Consider the following 22,738-nt stretch of genomic DNA (forward strand, 5'->3'; position numbering starts at 1 on the left):
CTATTAACACCAGGCCTGGCAAACCGGACACCTGGGTTCCGGCCCTGCTGCCGCTGCCGCTAATCTGCGGTGCGACCTTAAGCAAGATACTTTCCACACTGGGCCTCACATTCCGAAATTTTTAAATACGGTCACTCCAATTAGCTTAGTAAGTAAACATCTCCAAATCAAGGGGCCGTATGAACTATAGCATTTTGGATCTGGAAGGTTCCTCAGTGGTCTTGTCCAAACCCCTCATTTTGGAAAGTAGGAAACAGCTGAAGTGACTTTTACAGGGTCCCACAGCGGGTCAGAATTAGAATTCAGGTCTAACCCAGCAGGAGTTTCTCTCCTGCACACGCTGTTCAGGGAGTAACGGAGCCGTACCTACTCTGAGGCTCGTTACACTTATTAATACGAGAACTTTCCCTTTTCTACTAAAATGAATCCAATGCCATAGACAAAATATCCACATTCTGCTGAGATTGTGGAGAAAAAGACCTCGGGACAGTTACTTGAGCCAAATGTTGCTGGGGTTGTAGTGGGAACTGCAGACAGCAGGCCGCCACCCCCACCAAAGGGGGCAGGAGGTGAGGGTTTGGTGTCGGAACAGAACTCTGCCCTCCTGTCCTGTCCTGGCGGTAGGCATCAAATGCTTAACATTTTGCACATCCTTTCACAGAACAATTCCTCTCTTAGGAATTTTTTGGGAAATAATTGAGGATGTGGGAAAAGATTTATTTATTTATTTATTTATTTTTAGAGACAGGGTCTCGCCCTGTCACCCAGGCTAGAGTGCAGTGGTGTCATCACAGCTCACTGCAGCCTCGAACTCCTGGGCTCAGCGGATCCTCCCGTTTCAGCCTCCCGAGTAGCTGGGACTACAGGCATGTGCCACAGCGCCTGGCTAGTTTTTTAAGTTTTTGAAGAGATGTGGGGTGTCTCACTGTGTTGCCCAGGCTGGACTCAAACCCCTGGTCTGAAGCGACCCCTCCGCCTCGGCCTCGCAAAGTGCTGGGATTACAGGTGCACCTGTAGGAAACTGCACCCAGCCAGGAAAAGATTTATCTACAGGAATGTTTATCCCAGTGTCATTTACAACAGCTAAAAGACAGATAAAATTTAAATATCCAAAATTGGGGAGAAATTTATCTATTGGGGATAAATGATCCCCATAGTTAGAATATCATGCAATTTTTTACAATCATTTTTCCCAAAGACTCCTTAACTGCATGCAGAAATGACCGTGATGCTGTACTAAGTGAAAAAAGCCTATTAGAAAACACTTCTAGAAGAGGTGCCCTGGTGGAGGTAAGAGGCATGGATTCTAGAATTCAATGGAACTGGTGTGAAAAAAATTCACCAACGTTTTAACTCTGATTATTCCTGGATAGTAGGTGGGTTTGGAGTTCATTTTTAGTCTCTTTATTCTGTTGATCTGATATTCTCTTTTTTTTTTTTTTTTTTTTTGAGACAGAGTCTCACTCTGTTGCCCAGGCTAGAGTGAGTGCCGTGGCGTCAGCCTAACTCACAGCAACCTCAAACTCCTAGGCTCAAGCAATCCTTCTGCCTCAGCCTCCCAAGTAGCTGGGACTACAGGCATGCGCCACCGTGCCTGGCTAATTTTTCTATATATATTTTGAGCTGTCCCTATAATTTCTTTCTATTTTTAGTAGAGACGGAGTCTTGCTCTTGCTCAGGCTGGTCTCGAACTCCTGAGCTCAAACAATCCGCCCGCCTCGGCCTCCCAGAGTGCTAGGATTACAGGCGTGGGCCACCGCGCCCGGCCTGCTATTCTTCATTTTGTGCACTGATCACACATGTTTTGTATAAAACAGTACTCACCCGCAAACCTCTCTATGTGCTTTGAATAGACTTTGTGCCAAGTCACCTCGTATACGCAACTTTTCTTGCCTTCTCTGCCCACCCAGGTAACTCTGACCCACCTACCCTGGGCCGCCTGTGGGAACCTCTACCACTTAGCAGCTGTGTGACCTCAGGCAAGCTCTTAACCACTCTGAGCCATGGCTTCCCTGTCTGGAAAAGGGGCATGATGTTAGCACAGACATCGTAAGGCCATCAGAAGGATTAAAGGATGTGATGTGCTTAACTTGCTTAGTGCAAAGCCCAGCATGTTGTAAGAACTAGACCAATTGTGTTATATACATGTATATACTCACGTATGTAAGTTGGCAGGATATATACAAAATATTAGAAGTACATTCTTGAGGTCTCATGTCTTTTTTCTTTGGAAATTGGGAAAACAAAGGGTTATTTTAAAAAGGAAAATATTGCCCCCTAATACCACTGTGTGGGCTGCAGCGGGACCCGGGCAGCACAGGACGGCAGCCCCCGCGTGCCTGGCCCAGTGCTCCCTACTGTGGACCTCGTGTGGGAGGGGGATGCCGAGGGATGGCAGAGTCCAAGGGTGATCACTGCGGGTCAGGAGAACCAGAATGGTGTGTGCAGAAGGAACCAATGGACGGATGAACGAATGAGTGAACGAAGGAAAAAATGAATCTGACTGTAGGAAGAACAGGAGGGAGAAAGGGAGTCGGGTGCGATCGCTCCGTTTTAGAGAAGAGGAGGCAGAGGCGGAGTGGTGAAGTGACTTGCCTGAGGTCACTCAGCAGTCACTGCCCGAGCTAGGATTTGAACCAAGGCTTGTTGATTCCAAAGCATACGCTCTGGACATCATTGCTCTTTAAATGGCGGGGTCTTTGCAGGTAAGAGAAAGTGCAAAGGCTCCAAGCTTGGTGCAGCTTGGTCAGCAGGAATTCAAGGTTCTGATGAATGAGATTGTCCCTGACTTCAGCCCCTGGGGCTGTTGTCTCCATTGCAGATAAAACGACCTGGAAACTGTTGTCCCCGCATGACCTGTCTCCCTGTTGTCCTTCTAGCGCAGTAAAGCCAAGTCCTCACAGCCCCACGGTTCCCAACTGCTTGCTTCCAATGGATTCATTGTCTGCCTTGTTTTGTTTGTCCCAAGCTCAGGCCACCCTGGTTTTGCCAGGAGAGTGGCTTCTTTCAAAGGTGAGCTGGCCTTTCTCTGCCTTTGACAATCGGTCCATTCAAAGGCAGCGTGCAGCTCCACAAGCAGGCTGATGTTGTCACACAGGCAGGTCTCCCACACAGCCACCAAACTGGTGTGCAGGGAGGTGTCCATGCACCCGGTATCTAGTTGTGCACTTTATGCAGAGGCAGGGCAGGGGTGCCAAGAGAGAGCTGGAGAACACGGGGGAGTGAAGAGCGTGCCTTGGGAGGGTCAAGGTTAACCGCAGCTCTACCAAGGAATGCTCTGTCACCAAATAAGTATGAGACATGACAAAAGTTATATCTTTCTTAACATGTATAGTGTGTATATATATGTATATGCACACAATGAAGGCTTTGAGAAATTCCACAGTAAGAAAAATTTGTTGACTGTTAACTGACAAAGTCCATTTCCTTCCTTTGTTCTTTCCTTCTTTTCTCCCTCCCTCCCTCCCTCCTTCCCTTCTTTCCTTCAGCAGATGCTCAGTGAGTTCCTAATACCCACCAGGAACTGTCACAGGTATTGGGGATACAGCTATGAACAAAATAAGCCAAGGCTTCCTGTCCCCATGGGGCTGACATTCCAGAGGGGAGGGACAAGGAACATAGTAAGCAAAGCATGGAGCATGTCAGACGGAGGCCGTGCTACAGGGGACAGGACAGCAGGCACGGAGGATGCGAGCGCTGGAGTGGGAGGGGTTTGCAATTCTAAGTATGGAGCTGAGGCCCTCCTAACTGAGGTGATATTTGATCCAAGACCTGCAGGAAGCCAGAAAGCCCGGCCTGCACACACCCGGGAGAAGGGCCTTCCAGGCAGAGGGAACAGCCAGTGCCAAGGTGCCTGGTGGGATCCGGGAGCAGCAGAGAGGCCAGCATGGCCACCAAACCCTCTTCCCGGCCGGGCGTGTTGGCTCACGCCTGTAATCCTAGCACTCTGGGAGGCCGAGGCGGGTGGATCGCTCGAGGTCAGGAGTTCGAGACCAGCCTGAGCAAGAGTGAGACCCCGTCTCTACTAAAAATAGAAAGAAATTATATGGACAACTAAAATATATATATACAAAAAATTAGCCGGGCATGGTGGCGCATGCCTGTAGTCCCAGCTACTCGGGAGGCTGAGGCAGTAGGATCGCTTAAGCCCAGGAGTTTGAGGTTGCTGTGAGCTAGACTGACGCCACGGCACTCACTCTAGCCCGGGCAACAGAGTGAGACTCTGTCTCAAAAAAAAAAAAAAAAAAAAAAACCCTCTTCCCTCCCGCAGGACATGTTTTAAGCATCTACCCAAAGGGTGTGAGACTGTGGAGAGGTTAAGAACAAGGTTTTAGCCAAAAAGACATAAGTTTTTATCCTGGCTTCGCTTCTTCCAGTCTATACAAAGTTAGGCAAGTGATGTCACCTCTCAGAGCCTCAGTTTCCTCATCTGTAAAACAGGCACAATAACATGCACCTACCTCATAGAGCCACGGTGAGGTGCGAAGGAAGTCACACGTGCTGTGCCTTCACTCTGCCTGGCCCATGGAAAGCTCCAGAAATGGCACCTCTGGTTGTCACCATTAATATTATTATGGCTGCATGAGGTCACCTCACCCCCTAGTGGACCCATTACCTTCCCAGGAGACTCTAGACCGGAAACACCCTGGCTGATGGCAGCAGCCCCCGCGGAATCCTCCGGCCGTGAGACCGCATAGAATGGTGGGAAATTCTCAGTTCTCAGACAGGTCAGGGCCCCAGGGGGATGGGTACGGTACCCCTCATGGTGACCCTGATGTCAGCTCTCCGCACAGCAAATAAGCCTTCGATGACAGGGAGAAACAGGTTGGAGAGAACCGCAGGAGGGATCCAAGATGAGTGGCCAAGCCATCAAGCCCACCTAGGTCAAAGCCAACTGAAATATGAACATGCAGAACGTCTTCTGAGATCCTGTTGGACATCCTGGGCCCTGCTTGGACGGTGAGGGTACACCTCCTAAAACACCAGTCCCTCCCCAACGCGCAAAACGTCCCCCTTCCCCTACCAGACAATTTTGCACTAAGGCTCAGGAGTGGCCTCCTGACTGCTGAGATTTTGAGACGGTCTATTTAACAAGTATTTATGAGTGCCAACAGTGGGAGGCCACAGTTCCAGGCACATAGGATAGGAGAGAGGCAATCACCCTTCTCTTAGGGAGCTTTCAGCCCAGGAGTTCTCAAAGTGTGGTCCCCGGGCCAGCACGTTAGAAATGTAGATTCTTGGCCCCACCCCAGACCAGCTGAGTCAGAAACTCTGGGGTTCAGCCCAGCAGTCCGTTCTCACGAGTCTTCCAGGTGTCCCTGCTGCAGGCTAAAGTGTGAGAACCGATGGATGGTCTAGAAAAACGGTTTTCAGCCAGGCCAGATTTCATGCGTACACACACATGCACACGCGCACACCCCGCCCCCGGACGTTTGACGATGTCTGGAGATATTTTCGGTTATTACAGTGTGGGAGAGGATGCTACTGGCATCTAGTAAGTAGAGACCAGGGATGTTGCTAAACAGTCGATAACGCGCAAAATGCCCCCCACCCCCCCACAACAAAGAATTATCCGGCCCAAAGTGTCAACAGTGCCGAGGTGGAGAAACCCCCGTCTGGGAGGGAGACAGGGTGACAGGGTGAGTAGTTACAGAAATAAATGTGCAAGATGATGCGTTATCAGACGGCAATAAGTGCTCTGAAGCAACTAACTCAGGTTATAAGAGAGTAGCTAGTGGTCATGGTAACTAACACTGGGTGGCCAGAGAGGGTCTGTCTGAGGAGGTGACTTTTGAGCAGAGACCTGGATGACAAGAGGAACATGGCCATGGAAAATGTGGGGGGAAGACTATTCTCGGCAAAGGGAACAGCCAGTGCCAAGGCCCAAAGAGGGCAGGAGCTTGATGTGTTGGTGGTTCAGGGAGAAGGCTATATAATGACGCTGGCTTTTGTAGGAAACCCCTCCTCCTTTCCTCCCCGCTTTCCTTCCTTCCTCCCTTCCTCCCTTCAGCAGATCTTTTTAGGTGCCTACTGTATGTCAGAAACTATATTACACATTAGTGTCCTACAAAGCACCTAGATGAACGGCACCAAATCATTGGTCAACAGAGCAAATTGAGGAGAGCCCTGGAGACCAGGATGGAGAAATGAATGAGGTGTCTGGAAGGATAGCACAGTAGCTGGTCTCCAAAGGCGAACTATCCTTCCCAACATCCACACCTAGTAGAGTGGTGGGTTGGCTCGTGACTTGTTTCTGTTGAACAGAATCCTGCAGAAGTGAAGCTGCGTAAAATCTGAGGCTAGGTCAGAAGAGGCCTTGCAGTTTTCACCTGTGATGCCCTTTCTTGGAACCCAACTGCCATGCTGTGAGAGGCCCACATCACACAGGCAGGCCACAGCTAGGCACTCTGCTTCACAGCTTCAGATCAGCACCCAGCCTTCTGCCAGCATCAGCCCCCAACCCTGTGAGTGCACCATCTTGGCTATTCTAGCCCAGTTGAGCTCCCAGATGACTGCAGCCCCAGCCAGCACCACGTGGAACAGAAGAGCCATCAGCTGAGCCCAGTCAATCCACAGACACACGAGAGACCAAAAACTATTGTTTTACATCACTAAGTTTTGGAAACGTTGTCATGAGGTAATAAAGAGGTAAGTCAGACAGGATTCTGACACCTGTGGGTCCCACCTTGGGAAAGTCCCATAAATAGGAATTCAAACATACCTGTGAGCAAAGCTGGAGGCAACAGGAAAAGCAGCTGAGAGATGAGTTACCTGAATTATGGCCCTAGTTCTTCCACCAAGTTGCTGTGTGGCTTTAAGCCTAAACCTCTCAGGACATCAGTGTCCTCTGACATTGAAGGGCTTGGATCTCATGGTCTCAGTGGACTCTTCCAGCTCTGCCATCCTTGGTTGCCTGGGCTCTTTGCTGATCTGTAATCAACCTGAAAATTCCTGCCTCCAAGCACCTGCTAATGCTGATCCACTGTCCTGGAATACTCTGAATTCAGGGTACTCCAGGGGGCCCTCGCACATCCTCCCTGATGGTGCCAACACCTGCCCACTTCCCGGTAATATTTCCAGAGCATGAGCTCTCTGGATCCAGGCCATTTGGGTGCAAATTCCAGCTCTATCATCTCCTACGTATGATATTGAATGAGTCTCTTAACCTCTCTGTGCCTTAGTTTCCTCATCAGTGAAATAACAGGACCTCTCACGGGGGTAGTCATGCAGACTTAATGAGACAAGTCATGTGGAGCATTTGGCCCTGGTCTGACCCAAGTCAACTGCCGCCATCATTTCCCCTCATTGTCTGTCTCATGCATGTGTGCTCCACGGAGCATGTTTCATCTGAGTCTTGCCTCTTAACCATATCCTCTCTCTTCATAGGCTGCAGGTTTCTGGAAGGCTAGACTTGGGCTGAAACCCACACTGCAAGATTCAACCCCAACCAGGAGAGCAGCCCCTGAACCAGGAGCCAGATGTTTGCGGTCCTTTTACCAGCTGTGCATTCTGGTCCTGATGCCTAGCTCTGCGGAGCCTCTGCTTCCTCACCTGTAAGATGGAGGTGACTGTCCCCACTCTGCCTCCTCCCGGGCTGGGTGAAGATTGAGACCCTGGGTGCAAATGCGCTGTGTGAGGTGCAGAGTGATTGACCCATGCAAGGAGCTCATTGGCCCAGAGTCAGGACCACATATCTGGAAGGCAGAAGAGGTGGTTCCCATTCTGGCTTTGTGATCTCCCCAATGGTGAAGCAAAGTGACATCACAAAACCTGCAGACATGTTGACTTAGCCTACACAGTGTTCTTTTGAAATTCAAACCCGTTTTTAAAGACTGGAGGTATTCACCTAAAAATCCAGATCTGTAGTTTCTCTCAGAAAAATCAGAAGATGTGGCAGCCCAGGGCTCACACTTCCACACGGCAGATGCAGAGTGGTAGCTGTTCCCTTTAGGGAGCGGCCCATGCTCTCCCAGTCCCCGCGATTCCCTGCTCATACCAGGCCGCATGCCTGGTCCTGGCAGTCATGAGTCTGCAAGCCTGGAATGAACTGGCCTCTAGGGCTGCTTGCTGCGCTAACATCCTAAGAATCTCTGCCCACGAAGATAATGATTCCTGGTAACCCACTCAGCCTAGCGCAGTTCTGGGAACGCAGCAGATACTCTGCAAACATTTGGTTCCTACCCCTCCCCGGCTGCCTGGTGACCTCAGTTACCCTACAGCCCAGGAAGCTGGGGACGAGTGCCGGAGGGTGTGCCCTGCAGAAGCCCCGCTCCCTGCAGGCCTGTCCCCATGCAGCCTGCCCCCACACAAACTGCATCCATGTGGCCAGTGTGACAGCAATCAGGACCTTGTTTAGCCGGGGGCGGGTCTCAGAAAACCTCCAAGTAACCGTGGAAGTTTCTTTCTGACCAGTTTTAAATTAGCAACCCTGCCCTCTCCCCACTCTCTTACCCTACACAGAATCAAATTTCACCTGTGAGCAGGAATTTGCCCTCACCAGAGCAGAGACAGACAGCGTGGTCTCTAGCACCACGCACACTAGGGTGGAATCCGAGCACTGTCCCTTGGCAGCTGTGGCTGCAGCTCAGAGTCCTTCACTTCTCTGCCCCAAGGTTCCTTAAGTGTGAAAGGGAGTACCCCTCCCACCCTGCCCACCGCAGAGGGAGAGCTGCCGGCAAGATTAAGGGGGCTCTGTCTGGGGAGCATTTAGCCAGGCACGCGATGAATGCCCAGGAAGCCATAGCTGTTGGTATCACTGTCTCAGCCACAGAGGGACATCATGGCGTGGCAGTTCCAAATCAGAAGAGGCCGTTTCCCCCAGCTTTATCATGGAACCAAGAAGAAATCACAGAGAAAAAGAGTAAATGTGTCTGAAGTCAAATTGGAACTGGGTGGGAGGAGCCCAGTGCAATGCAAACGTCTTACCGCTACGTAGAAGACACCCCTCAATTTCACCCACCCGGCATCCATTTTCTCTTGTTAGTAACAGCACACCAAGTTTCTCTGGGGAACGACCCCTCCTCCACACTCGGTCTGTGTAATCCCTTGGGGTTGACACCATCACCCTAGAGCAAGTCCTGGCCAATCAGAGCCCTGACTCCTCCAACCACAGTGATTGGTTCAGGGATGAGCATGTGACCCAGGCTAGACCAATAAGAAGCCTCTCTGGGATTTTTGCTGGAGCTCTTGGGAAAGAAGCGTCTTCTTTCAGCAGGGGTGGCTAAGCCGACAGGACACAAGCCTGCTGCTGCTGGTGGGCAACTTTACAAGCAAAAGAAAAAACAAAAAACCTGCCTGAGGGTGAAGCCAATACCAAGGAAAGCAGAGCCAAAGAGTGTAGGGAGAGCTTCCCAGCAATAACGTCTGCACACCTGTGTCCAGTCATGGCTGAAGCTGGACTTATCATTTCCTTTGGACATTTCAGATAAAAGTATCAATAAATTGCTTTTTCTGCTTGAGCAAATTTGAGTTGTGTTTCTGCCACTTGTAATAAAAGAGCCCTGACTAATACAGTCCAGAAATAAAGTCCACTGCACACAGTGTGAGTGATTAACCAAATGAATTAATGAGTGAATAAGTACATGAATTAATTAATGAAGGAGAGAGAAAACATGAGTGAGTGAATGACTGCATTAGAGACAGAGTGAGTAAAAGCTGTGTTCTAGAAACAGTCCACTCTCATCCTCCGAGCCCCAGATGCCAATGCCTTGTGTTCCTGAAGGGCCTTCCCTGCGGCTCCAGGGTTCAGGAGGACCCTGAATAGCCTGCGGTATTTGGTTAGGGAGGACTTTGCAGACCATCTCCAAGGGCATCCAAATAGCTTGGGCAAGTCACTTAACCTTTGGATGAGCCCGAGTTTTTCTGCCTGTGAAATGGGGCTAAGAGGTCTTATCTTACAGGGCTGTCGTGATGGCTAAATGAGATAATGCCCCCAAAGCACTTAGCGAGGGGCCTGGTACTTGCAAGCCCCTTGCTAAGCAACAGCACGACACCCTCTGTGACTATGTTTTCAGGCCCAGCTCACATCTGCCTTTTCCATGACATCTCCCCTGGCTATCTGAGTCCCAGTGACCACCTTCCTTTGGACCAGAATCCAAGTGGACAAGCTTGCCAAGCACTGAGACACTGTCCCCTCCATGGGTCTCGCTCAAACTTTAGGATATTGGGATCTCCAAGGGAGATGTGTTACAGATGCAGATTCCCAGCCCCGCCTCCTGAGGACCCCGGCCAGAGGCCTGCTGTGGGGCTCAGGAACCTGCATTGTCACCATGTTCCCCACCCTGGGATGATTGTGAAGCAAAGGGCCCACAGACCACACTGGGAGAAACACACACCTAGACACCATTCTATTTTACAGATGAGGAAACTGAGGTCGGGGGTGGGGTGGGGATACAGATGGGCCCAAAGTCACATAATGATTATCTGGCAGAGCTGGGCTCGAGTCGGAATGTCGTGCCTTGTGGACCTGGGCTGGTCCCCCCTGCGGCAGAGGGGCTCCCTCTCTGTAGCTTTCCTAGGTCCCTTGGCCGGTCCACACCACCAAGTGCTCCGATCCTGGCCTGGCTCTGGCCTCCAGAGTGTGCGTCCACCCACAGCCCTGGTCCCAGCTGGTGCTCAACAAACATCTGCCTGAGGCTGGGCTGACTGCAGCGGGGCCAACGCATGTAGCAAGTTCCTGGCAGCGGGTGGGGATGGCGTGGACGACCTGGCCATGGGAGTGATGGAATCTCCAAAATGGCTCAAGGGAACAGCCCTCAGGCCTTGAGGGGCCCCAGAATGTACTGTTTTTCTTTTCTCTCTTCATGAGAGAGTTGTGATGTTGACAGTTTCCGAATAAAACTGCTAGACCGTAAACTCTGCCTGGACTTCCCGCTCCCCCTGCCGGGCATACCGTAGGTGCTCCATAAGTGCTGATGAGATGGAGGAAATGAGCTGTGGACTCTGATTTCCACCCTATGTAGTATGTTTGCACCACAGACGGTCTAATGGTAATGAAAGTGTCACATTCCCCGGAGGCTTCCCTGCTCCCCTCCCACGCCCCCTCCTGCCCTTCCAGTTCTGGCAACGGGGGAGCTGAAGGCTCACGAGACGGTTCTGGTTCCCATTCTCATCCCCAGCTCCGTGTGTCTGTGGGATGGAGAAGGTTTCTGCCGAAACCGCTTCTGCGCAGCCGGGCGTGCCGTCACCTCGCTGCCCACCCTTTCTCCATCAGCGGTTTGGCGCCGCGGCCCCTGGCTCAGCGCGGACTGGGTTTGATTGATTCTTTATGGGCTGCAGAGTCGATACTCGCGCTGAGCACATGTGGAAGATGAGCCGGGGGAGGAGGGGGAGAGAGCGGAGGTGAGGGGAGCCCTGTGGGCCTGCCCCAACCCTCGTACGACACAGGGCTTCCCTGGGCCTAGCCCAGACCAGGACGCCCCTTCCCAAGGCACCCCGTGCGGATGACTCTGGTGTCTAGAATTGTCCTGAACTTCATTTCCCAGCAATGTCGGATCAAATGGGGATGTCCAAGGCCAGGCCCTTCAGATGGGACAAGCCTGGGCTAAACATCCTCCCCAAAAAATGTGATGTGAGCATTGTTCATCTGTTATTGATTGGGAGACTGTGAGCTTTGCTTCCAAAATCTCCAATAAAACTGGCTTGGGAGAGAATTTCCTGAATCCCCGGGTAAGTGGATAAAGATGTTCCAGGAGTCCAGGGTGGTGCCAGTGGGGAAGCTCACACACCACGCACAGTTGCTTTTTCCCTTTGTTACTTAATGAAGAACAGAAAACAATCAGCCTCATCTCTCTGCATCCAGGGCTGGCTCCTTTCTCCCTTTGAGTTAATTTCCGGTTGGAGGCCGGGGCCCGCTTAGCCGAGGGCCCCTGGGAATCTGCTCCTCTTCTTCTCTTTTGGGTTTGGGGCTGGAGGCAGCTCGTTTCTCTGGCCATCCCACTACAGGGCTCTTGCACCTACATGTGGCACTGGAGGGTAATGAGTTTCAAGGGAGCAGAGCACAGCATTTGGAAGATGGTTCGGTTGCTCGAGCAGCCCAGGTTACAGGTAGGTGGATCTGGCTCTGAAATCCCCCTCTCTGGGGGCCCTATCATTCACCAGCCACCTCATCTGTGAAATGGGCATCTGTTCAGCCCCTGCCTCATGGGGTTGTTACAAGGAGTTGAGGAGAGCGTGCAGGGAATGCACCTTGCATGGAGCCCGGGGCACAGCACAGCGAGCACTCAGTGAGTGTGGGCTGTCACTGCTATTGTTTCCTGACTTCAGCAGTTGGGATTCCACTGACTTCACAGTGAGCCCCAGAGACGCCAAGAGAGATAGGATCACCCTTTCCTAGGACTTCTCCCCTTTGCCCCTGGGCCATGGATGGAAGGATGAGGACAGGCTACATGAGTCAGAGTGCTTGGAATCTGGGTGGGGGCGGCCCCCCCATGGGAGAAGAGCCTGAGGCAGGCCAGGAGTTGGGAGACTTCAGCCCAAGCCAGGGTGTGGCTGGGGAGGTCAGCTTCTGGCCTCACGACTCCACTGTGCAGAGCAAAGATGCCTGGGCACCCCCCCCCCACCCCCAGTGTCACTGAGCGAGGCCTCAGCCCCCACAGCAGGCGAGGAAGGAGCACCCTTCCTGTAATCTTTGCCCCCCGGGTACCTATGGCGCTCTGGCTCCAATGCCTCGTTTCCCAGATGAGGAGGTTGATTTTTGTCTCTTGACTCTCAAAGGGTTATGATATAGCTCAGAGCAAGGCAGAGCTTGGAGAACTGAACTGAGATCGGAAGCACCTGGGCAAGTCCCAGTCTCATTCAGAACCGCGTGTGCGCTGAGCAGACCCAAACCACCACGGCAGAGCCTCGGAGAACTGAAGTGGGAGCCCAGCCCTCACCCACAGGGGCCGCACAGAACTTCGAAATCTGAACCTAACCAGGGTGTGTGGCTGCTCAAAGAAAAACTTCAGTGTTCTCCAGAAGACAATAATGATTTGAATCTACACAACGTAACAGTCATAATGTCCAGGGTACAATTCAAAATTATTTGGCACACAGAGAACCATGAAAGTATGAAGTTCCTCCCTCTGCTAAAGGGCATCTATGAAAAATGTACAGCTAAGAGCAGACTTAATGGGGAAAGACCGAATTCTTTCCCCTATGAGCTGTTACCTTGCACCATGTTTCAAAATGAAATCAAATGGATCATATACCTAAATATAAAACATAAAAGTGTAAAAGTTCTAAAGGAAAGTAGAGGAAATCTTTGTGATCTCGGGTTAGACAAAGATTTCTTGCATTCAGCACCAAAAGCACTATCCATAAAAGAAAAAAATGGATACATTGGACTTCATCAAAATTAAGAACTTTTGCTCTTTGAAAGACTCTGTTAAGAAAATGAAAAAAGCCACAGAATGAGAGAAACTATTTGCAAATCACATATCTGTTAAGAGACACGGATCTCAAATATATAAAGAACTCGTGAAAATAATAAGAAAGCAAACCACCCAACCAAAAAAAAAATGGGCAAATGATTTGAATAGACATTTCTCCAGGGAAAATATATGGATGATGGCAGGTAAGCACATAATAGGTATTTAAAATAATTAATCATCATAGAACGTTACAGTCATGCATTGCTTAACAACAGGGATACATTCTGAGAAATGTGTCATCGGGTGTGATTTTGTCATTGTGTGAACATCATAGAGTGTACTTACACAAACCTAGATAGTATAGTCTAATACTCAACTAGGATATATGGCATAGCCTATTGCTCCTAGGCTACAAACCTGCACACATGTTACTGTACTGGATACTGTAAACAATCATAACACAATAGTAAGTATTTGTGTACCTAAACATGGAAAAGATACAGTAAAAATACGGAATCATAATCTTATAGGGCCACTGTTGTATTAATATAAACACTCCATCATTTAATGACCTTGTTATGCAGCACATGACCGTAAAACCACAATGAGATACCATCCACACCTATTAGAACGGCTAAAGTTAAAAAGACTGCCCATATGAGTATTGCTGAAATGGAACTCTCATACACGGCTGATGGGAATGTAAAATGGTATAACCACTTTGGAAAATCACTAGGCAGTTTCTCAACTACTTAAACATGTGTCTAGCATATGACCCAGACATTCCATTCCTAGGTGCTTACCCAAAAGAGAAAGAAATATGTGCATTCACAAAAATTTGTATGCAAATGTTCATAGCAGTTTCATTTGTTTGCAATAGCCAAAAACCAGGAACAATCCAAATGTTCATCAACAGATAAACAAATCGTAGTGTATCCACACAAGGGACTACTATTCGGCGATTAAAAGGAGTAAACTATTGACATGTACAACACTATGGATGAATCTTGGAATAATTATGCTGAGTGAAAGAAGCTAGACAAAAATACATGTTATGTGATTCTAGTTATATAAGATTCCAGGAAATGCAAATGAATTTATAGTGACAGAATGTAGATCCACAATTTTGAGAATAACAGAAATGTTTGTTATCCCAATGATAGGGATGGCTTCACGATCACATACATATGTCAAAACTTATCAGATTGGACACTATATATGTGCAGGTTATTGGACTTTAACTGTATCTCAATAAAATTAGGGGGGAAAAGGAATAGCATTCTACCTATACTGATATTAAATGTCCACTCACGTATCAACTTAAGTCACCCTCTGTGCCAGCCAGGGCCCAGGGCCCTCGCTTTGGGAAGCATTTTTTTAAGTATTGTAAAGCACTCAGAGAAGTGAAGTCTAAGAGTCACTGAATACCACAAGAGACTAGCTCTGGCCCAGCCCAGCGTCCTGAGGCAAAGGGCTCATGCGCCATCACTGTATTAGGAGCTGCACACCAGGGAGCAGAGGTGAAGGTCAAGGCGAACGGAGCCAGAAAGGGGAAGAGCATAGGAGGATGTGTGATCAAGGCGGCTGCAGGCAAGAGTCACGGTACCTATATCTGTGAACTGGGCCCTGGGAAGTTGTATAAACTGTGTCTTGGGATGTCCCTTGGGGTCGAGTGGTGGAGAGAAAGGGGAACATTTATGTCCTGGCTCCCACGTCCCATCGGTCAGAGGTTTGAACATTGGGCGACGACTCTCCTGCCCTTTAGGTTGTGCACACTCGCGCGTGGCCAAACAGGGACCCGGGGCAGAGTTAACAGAAGTCCAGGGTGGGCAGAAAGCTGCATCAGGGAAAGCCCATTGGGCCCAAGAAAAGCTGGAATGGGACACTGCCTTAGGACTGCAAGGACAAGAGGATCTGAGCCTGTGGGTAAAAGGTATCTGATAAAGACTCTATCATGGGTTTCTGGGGAAGGCTCCAGAAGGAATAGGTGTACCAGAGCCAGGCATTGAAGAATGAGGAGGATTTCACGAGTGCAAGATTATGTGTGGCATGGGCAGGGGTGGCAGCCTCAGCCGAGAGGAATAGCAAGGACAAAGGCTCAGAGGCAGGATCTAGAATGACTGTTGGGCATAGAGTGTCCTGCGTCCATCTGGCTTCTGTTAATGTTTCTAGCAGGCATCCGGGATCAGCTCCAGTGATTGGCTCAGGGGTTGGCACATGACCCATGCTGAGCCAATCAGAGCCAGTGGGCATCAGTCCCAGAACTTTGCAGGAAAAATTAGGGAACAACCCGGCTGTTTCCATCGGGATTGCTAAAGGAGTAGGATGTGAGCCTGGAGCTGTTGAGGATGTCCTTGTCACACCTGAGGAGAGGATGCCTGATAATGACTCTGACACCCAAAAGAGGAGCCAAAAGATGGAGCAAGCTCCTGATATCCGAGTGTGGGACCCCCGCATGCCACTGATCAGGATCTGTCCTTTGACTTTGAAGTTACTTAAGCCAATAAATTCCAGTTTCCATTGAAGGGAGTTTGAATTGGCTCCTGTCATTTGTGACCAAAATTGCCCCCAAGCTGCACTGTATCCTCAGGACCTCGTAAGTGTCTGATACAAAGTGAAGTTTAGGGATTGGAATTCCTTGGAACTCCTAGAACATCCTTTCGTCTTTGGACACTGGCTCCCTGGGGAAGCCCCTCCGTTCTCCTGGCACGTGGCACATTGGCCATCGTGGTGCTCCGGGACCAAACACCTGGGTTCCAATCCAAGCTAAGCCAGATACTAGATGTGCAACCAAAGGAAAATTCCTTACATTCTCTGTGCCTCTGTTTCCCCATCTGTAAAATGGGATTAATACTACTACTTACTTCATAGGGTCACTGAGGCCTTTTAACACTGAGTGAGTTAATATAATATGCAAAATGCTTACACTAGAGCCCAACACGTAGTCAGCATTCAGTAAACTGGAGCTGTGTCAGCAGTGTACCGATGACTCCCGAATCTATATCTCAAAGTCATGCTGTCTTCTGGGCCCCAGGCCCATCGCTCTGCTCAGTGGGACAGACTGGGCTCGGCCTCCGCCCCACCTCTCAGTCCTCACGTCCAATCAGCCTCTGGTTCCAAAGCTCCGTTAAAGGCCCCACACCCTCTCAGTGGCTCGTGCCAGAAACCTGGGACTCCTCCTGGGACACCTGCCCGCACCCCCCTATCCGGGCATCCCCAGGTCCTGTTGATCTTCCCCCTCAATGTCACCTCTGGATACCTGCTACTCCAAGGGCAGCCCACGGACCCGCAGCACCAACATCAGACTCTCAGCCCTGCCCGGACCTGTGACTAATACCTGCATTTTAACAGCATCTCCGGAGGACTCGTGTGCATATTCAAGTGTGAGAAGCTTCTCACATTTTCTCAACCTTCTGATTTTCTCAACCTTTGCTGCACATTGACATCATCTGGGGGTCTGCAAAACTTCTGCTGCTCGTCCCCCCTGCAGAGATTCTGGCCGTCTCGCCTAGGCTGTCCTCTGCAGCAGTCCTCTGACGGCCTCCAGGGCAGCCCCCGCCAGCCCTTCCCCTACTCTTCAGCCAGGGCAGAAAAATGCTGTGTCCACTAGAGTAGAGATAAACCACACACAGACAGAAATAAAAGTTATTTTCTCTAACTGACCCCAACATTCTCATAAGCCTCCTCATCCTGCTAATAGCAGGAAAAACAAACAAATAAACCAACTTGATTTTACCAATTAAAGGTGACTCGGTCTCTTTGGGAGAGATGCTGCCCTGCAGGGGCTCTCGCCTCTCCCCCTGTCCCCGCCAGCTTTCCTTCCTGAGATGGCACATGCGTGTGCATTCAAGGGGCACATACGTGTTGTCAGGGTGGCAGGGGGCGTGGCCACTCATCCACACGTGCCCTCTGCCCACCTCTTGGGCCTCAGGTGTGCTGACTCACTTACCTCTGAGCTTTGCCGTCTGCCTTTGCTGAACCTCCTGGGGCCGGCCTTGGCCCCTGCCGGCCTGCGGGCGTGTGCCCACATCTGCAGCTGCTGCTGCTTCCTGCCATCGTCTCCCTGCGTCCTCCTTGTCCTGCTCCTCTGGGCCCCTCTGAATCTCCCACCGTGCCAACCCTGGGAGGCACACGGAGACTTATGGCCTTGTGAGTGTCACCCGCAGGCCTCCGGGGACCAGCAGGGCTCTCTCAGGCCTGCTGGTCCTGATACCTCCCTTGGGTCTCCACGAGCCAGGAGGGCCGGCAGGGGCGCGGCACCAGCCCGGATGCTCTCGGATTCCCCCTGAGGTGGCCGTGAGTGGTTCTGTCTTCTCCCCTCCCCAGCAGACCCAGCAGAGTCCCAACCCTGGGCTCAGGCGTGTCCCCCTCCTGCCCCTGCCTTCTCTCTGAAGGACTCCCCGGTTCCGTCCTCTCTGGGGCGGGAGCTTGTCTTGTGTCCTGTGTGGCTTCCCCCTGAGCTCACGGTAAAGCTCTCTAGTCCGAGCTGGTCAGGCCCGGCCCGGACATACAGGAGGGCCTCTGTGCTTAAAAGAAAAAACCTTTTTCTCTCTCACAAGGCCGGCTTTCAAGGCTACTCGCACCCTGCAAACTTAGGAAAGCCAGTCTGGTCCCTTTGTTCTGATGAACATCTACCTGCTCTCTCCTTCCCCAGGCAATAAGCCTCCCGGACGTTTCTGGCGGGAGGAAGGCTGCAAGACAGCGTGCTTTGGGCTGGGAGGAGGGAGGATTAAGATAAAAGGAGCCTCCTCACAACCCAGATGGCCGTCAGCTGCTGAGAGCATAACCCATCATGGCGTAGCCACACAACAGAATATTACTCAGCAGGGAAAAAGGAACCAGCTCTGATGCACACGCGGAGGAATCTCAAAACCACTGCTGGGCGAAAGCAGCTCGTCACAAAAGGCAGCACACTGTGTGAGTCAATTTATGAGAAAGCCTAGACGAGGCAAAACTACAGATTGGGAAGCAGATCAGTGGAGTGGGCGGGGGGGGGGCGCGGAGGGGACTGATGACAAAGGGGCACGAGGGGACTCTGGGGCGTAACGGACATTTCTATATCTTGATCATGGTAGTAATTACACAACCGTGTGCCCTTGCCCAAAATGATTGCACTGCACATTTAAAATTGGTGAATTTTATTATATGTAAAGCATACCTCAGTAGAGCTGATTTTAAAAAATAAGAACTTAAAAATCACCAGTTTTATATTTTAAAACATCAGCCTTATTTTATATTGAAAACTGACATCCCATCATCTGACTCTCCATTTCAAACCCCTCGCTGCCCTTGGTACCAAGTCTAAAATCTGCACTGTTCCCCTGATTCCTTCACCTGCTAACTGAAGTCTGTTCTCGGAGACTTGGCTTGCACTTCGGACCCTAACAGGGCCATTCCTGACCCCCAAGGCTGGGTTAGTTCTCCATGTCCTGTGATCCCACAACAGCCTCCACCTCCTTTTCATATTTGTGATTGTTTAATTATTTGTTTACTTTCCATTTTCCCCCTTAGACTCTAAGTTTGGTGTCCCCAGGTCCCGGTGCAGTATCTAACACACTCATGGAATGTTTGTTGAATGAATGCATGAAAGATCAGTGAGTAGCTGGGGTGTTTTTGCAGAAGGGAAGGTACTGAACAAAAACGAGGCAGAGATCTAGGGAAAAGCCATGAGAACAAGGATGGGCAGAGGGAATTTAGAAAGGAGAAAGGAATATGAAAAGACGTTCCAAGATGTGGGACCGGCCCAAGCAGCGGCTTGGAGTTGCCACATCACACTGTCCCAGGAGGCAGGGGGTGTCAAGAAGAGAACAGCTGCTCTAAACCACACTCAGACACCATTAATAAGTATTTACCAAGTGCCAATCACACGCCCAGAACCATGGGAAAGTTGTGAGAAGTACGGGCTGTTCCCACTAGTCTCTACCCCGCGTCTCACCGCCCTGCCCGTTGGCCTCTGCCTCAATCGAGATCAATTCTGAATCGACAGCAACTGTCCGCACCCAAACAGGCAGGAAAACGGCCCTGCTGCAGGGGCCCGGCTGCAAGTGGATTTACGGCTGCATCTCTAAGAACCCAGCCAAGATGCACCAGCCCTGCTGTGGCTCCCAGTGCCCCCAGACACACAGCTCCTGACCACAAAGTCGAAGAAGGGTCCAGGAGGACAGGGTTAGTCCGATACACCAGCATCCGCTGATGTCTCCACCATGCCAGCCGCTGAGGATACGGAGGCCAGTGAACATCACGCCTGCTGTGTGCAGCCCCGAGACCAGCCAGCAAACATTACCAAATACCTTCCATGCGTATTCAATCATGACTGCTGAGCTTTAGGTATTTAACAAACACTTACATCGTGCTCACTGCGGGCCAGGAAATGTTCTAAATACTTTACAAAGATAAACAATCATTATTATTCCCATTTTACCAACCCAGAGACTGAGGTAGAGAAAGGTGAGGAAACGGGCTTGAAGTCGCATAGCTGGCGAGTGACAGAGCCGGAAGGCAAACCCAAGCAGGCGGCTCCAGAGCACGCTCACACCCCCGACACAGCACGGCCTTGTTTATGTAGCGCTTCATTCATTCATTCAACAAATACTTAGTGAGCTCCTACTGCGTGCCCGGCGTCATGTGAGACGCTGGGGCTGCAGCGAGTCACGCACTCCACCAGCATTTCGGGAGTTCCTGCTCTGTGCCTCGAGGGCAGAGCAGTGTCTCACGCATCTCTGCACCGGGCACAGCACGCAGCTGGGGCCCGGTCCTGTTGGTTGAATGACTGAAAGTGCCAGGCACTGGGAAGAGTGCTGAACTCGGAGCCTGCGAACTTGGACCCCTTCTGCCGGGAAGGAGCGTGTTTTGACATGCTCATCCACATTCAGGTATGTTATACCTCCCAAAGGGCTTGTGTCTGAAGAGTGGAACTGAGATAAGGCAATAATGTCCTCCAAAAGAATGAAGTATTAATGGAGGAATTTCAGGCATCCACAAAGGAGATAATTTGGCTGGTGGGTGGCCCCCAATCACACCCTGTCACTGATTGGCTCCTCTAAGGGCCTGGGAATGCAACAGCCGCTGTCCAACTGTCCGCCTAGCTAGTGCCAAGCACTCTGCTTGGGGCTGTGAGTCACGGGCCCTGGCGGGGAGGCGAGGGAGCATGTCCACCCTACAGGCAGATAAGTCCTTGGGGACAAGGCAGGGTCTGTGGGGGCAGAGCAAGGGCCTGGCCCTCCATGCAGCCCCATTTTTGTGCCTGGGCTGGGGCTGAAGCCAGAGAAGCTGGCAGAGGAGCCCTGAGGGTGCCCAGGCAGGGCTGCTCTGAACCAAGCCAGCTCCCTGCCATCGACTTGGGGTACAACAGGCTCCCCAGCTGCTCCCTCCCCCAGCCAGAGGGGCAGCGGCACCAGGGTCTACCTCACAAGTGGGCAGGGACAGCCGCTCTGCACAGGGTTTCTCAGGAGACAGCTGAAACCCCAGGGGCACATGTTAGCAATGCAGATTCCTGGGCCCCACCCAAAACTGTCAAATGGAACTCTAGGGGCACTGGAGCTGGGACCTGCGCTGCTAATAATCTTTCCGGAGGGTTCCGATGCATTACCTGAGCCACGCACAGAGTCCACTTTTCTGGCTTTGTTCCTGGGACCCACAGCACAGTGGGAGCTGGCAGGGGTAGGATCTTCCCAAATTCTCTCGACTCAGCTCAGGGCTGGGGCAGAGACTGCAGGTCTCCTCTGCTGGGTGGGCCTCCTGTCCTAATGAGAGACACTCTCACCTGTGCCCAGGTATACCTGACGTAAGGTGCCTCATTTTCCATAATCCTCATCCCCGCTCTATGAGATGGGGCCATTACTTCCCCCTTTTTCAGATGATGAAATGGGGACCCCAGAAGTAAAGCCTCTTGCCCAGGACAGCTCAGCAGAAGCTGCGACCAAGCTGCAAACCTGCTTCTTCCAAGTCTGTGGCCCAAGTGCAGAACTACAGTGCCATGCCACCGCCCCCGGGGATGGGGTCCAGCCCCCACCTCCTGGCTGCTTTGCCCCGGGTCTGGGCCCTGGCATTAGTGGTGGCCATCCACACTGACCCATGGTTTGGCCATCACTGGATCAGACCCTGTAAGTGCAGCCCTTAACAGCAGTCGGGTGGTGCTCCCCACCCGACAGACCACACACACACACACACACACACACACATGCTCAGGGTTGGCGGCTCTGCCCTCCCCGGGGTTTCTGCAGCCTCACCCATGCCAGGCGCACTCCCCTCCTCCAAATCCCCTCCTTGCAGTCCAGGAATTCCCAGCTAGCTGGCTAGGACACAGTTAAATATGCCCCAACCTTATCCGAGGTAGAGTAGGTGGTGTTTGGGCATGAAATCCCACTGTTAGCTGGCAGTTACGGTATCTAGAGTTGAGCATGGCCTTTCTTGAAATATCGAGCACATTGCTTTCCTCCGTGCATCTGCTGATGGTGTCAGAAACATCAGGCACACTTCTGTCCTGCCACGGTCGAGCCGATCCTAGACAGTGGCGACAGGAAGGCCCTGCGAGGCCATTGCAGCCAACGCCTTCAGTAAGAGATGAGGAGACTGAGACCCAGTGAGGGCCAGGGATGTGCCCCGAGTCATACGGCGACATCTAGCTGGGGCTGGAATCCCGCTCCATCCAGCTCCCCAGGCAGTGCTCCCTCCACTCCTAAAGTCGCGTCTCCAGAAGCCCTGAGAGACCTTGGGGACCTCCAGCGCAGACCCCCTCTGGGAGCCCTTCCCTGTGCCTGGTGGACGCCACTCCTGACAGCTGCTCCGTCCCGTCCATGGCTGTTCGTGTTCCTGGATGCCTGCCCCCACACCCCTCTCTTCCCGGCCCTGCAACCAGAATAAACATTTCCCCATACTTCATTTCATCACCAAACAATAAAAGCTGACTTTCCCCTCCTTATTGGAAGTGTTAATTTATTCTCTATCTCACAGGCCAGCTCGGCGGAGATGATCTGGCCAGGCTGACCATGGGAAGCCGGGTGGGCAGTGGCTGTCCGGCAGCCCCAAGACCACGGCGTCGGAGCTTTCAGCAGGAGTGCAGGGCTCCGTCCCAGCCAAGAGGGCAGGAGAGAAGCGGCTCCAACTGCTTCCCTGGCTGGGCTGGAGCCAGTGGGCCCCTGTCCTGACAGTCCTCTGGCTGGAAAGCACAACTTTTCCACCAGGCTGGGACGAGAGGCCCATCCCAAGGCACCAAATTAAGAGTGAAAAAAAGCTCAAGGTTGGGGGGAAAATCCCAGAGCAGCCTGGCCCTGCCAGCTGATCCGCATCCAGCCTCAGCGGCCCAGACCCCAGGGCTGGCGCTCACCTGATCAACCAGACGCTGCAAAGCCTCTCCCACCCGCTATGTTGCAATAAATCAGCCATGG

This window comes from Eulemur rufifrons, chromosome 8, assembly GCF_041146395.1.
Source record: "Eulemur rufifrons isolate Redbay chromosome 8, OSU_ERuf_1, whole genome shotgun sequence".
NCBI classification, from domain to species: Eukaryota; Metazoa; Chordata; class Mammalia; order Primates; family Lemuridae; genus Eulemur; species Eulemur rufifrons.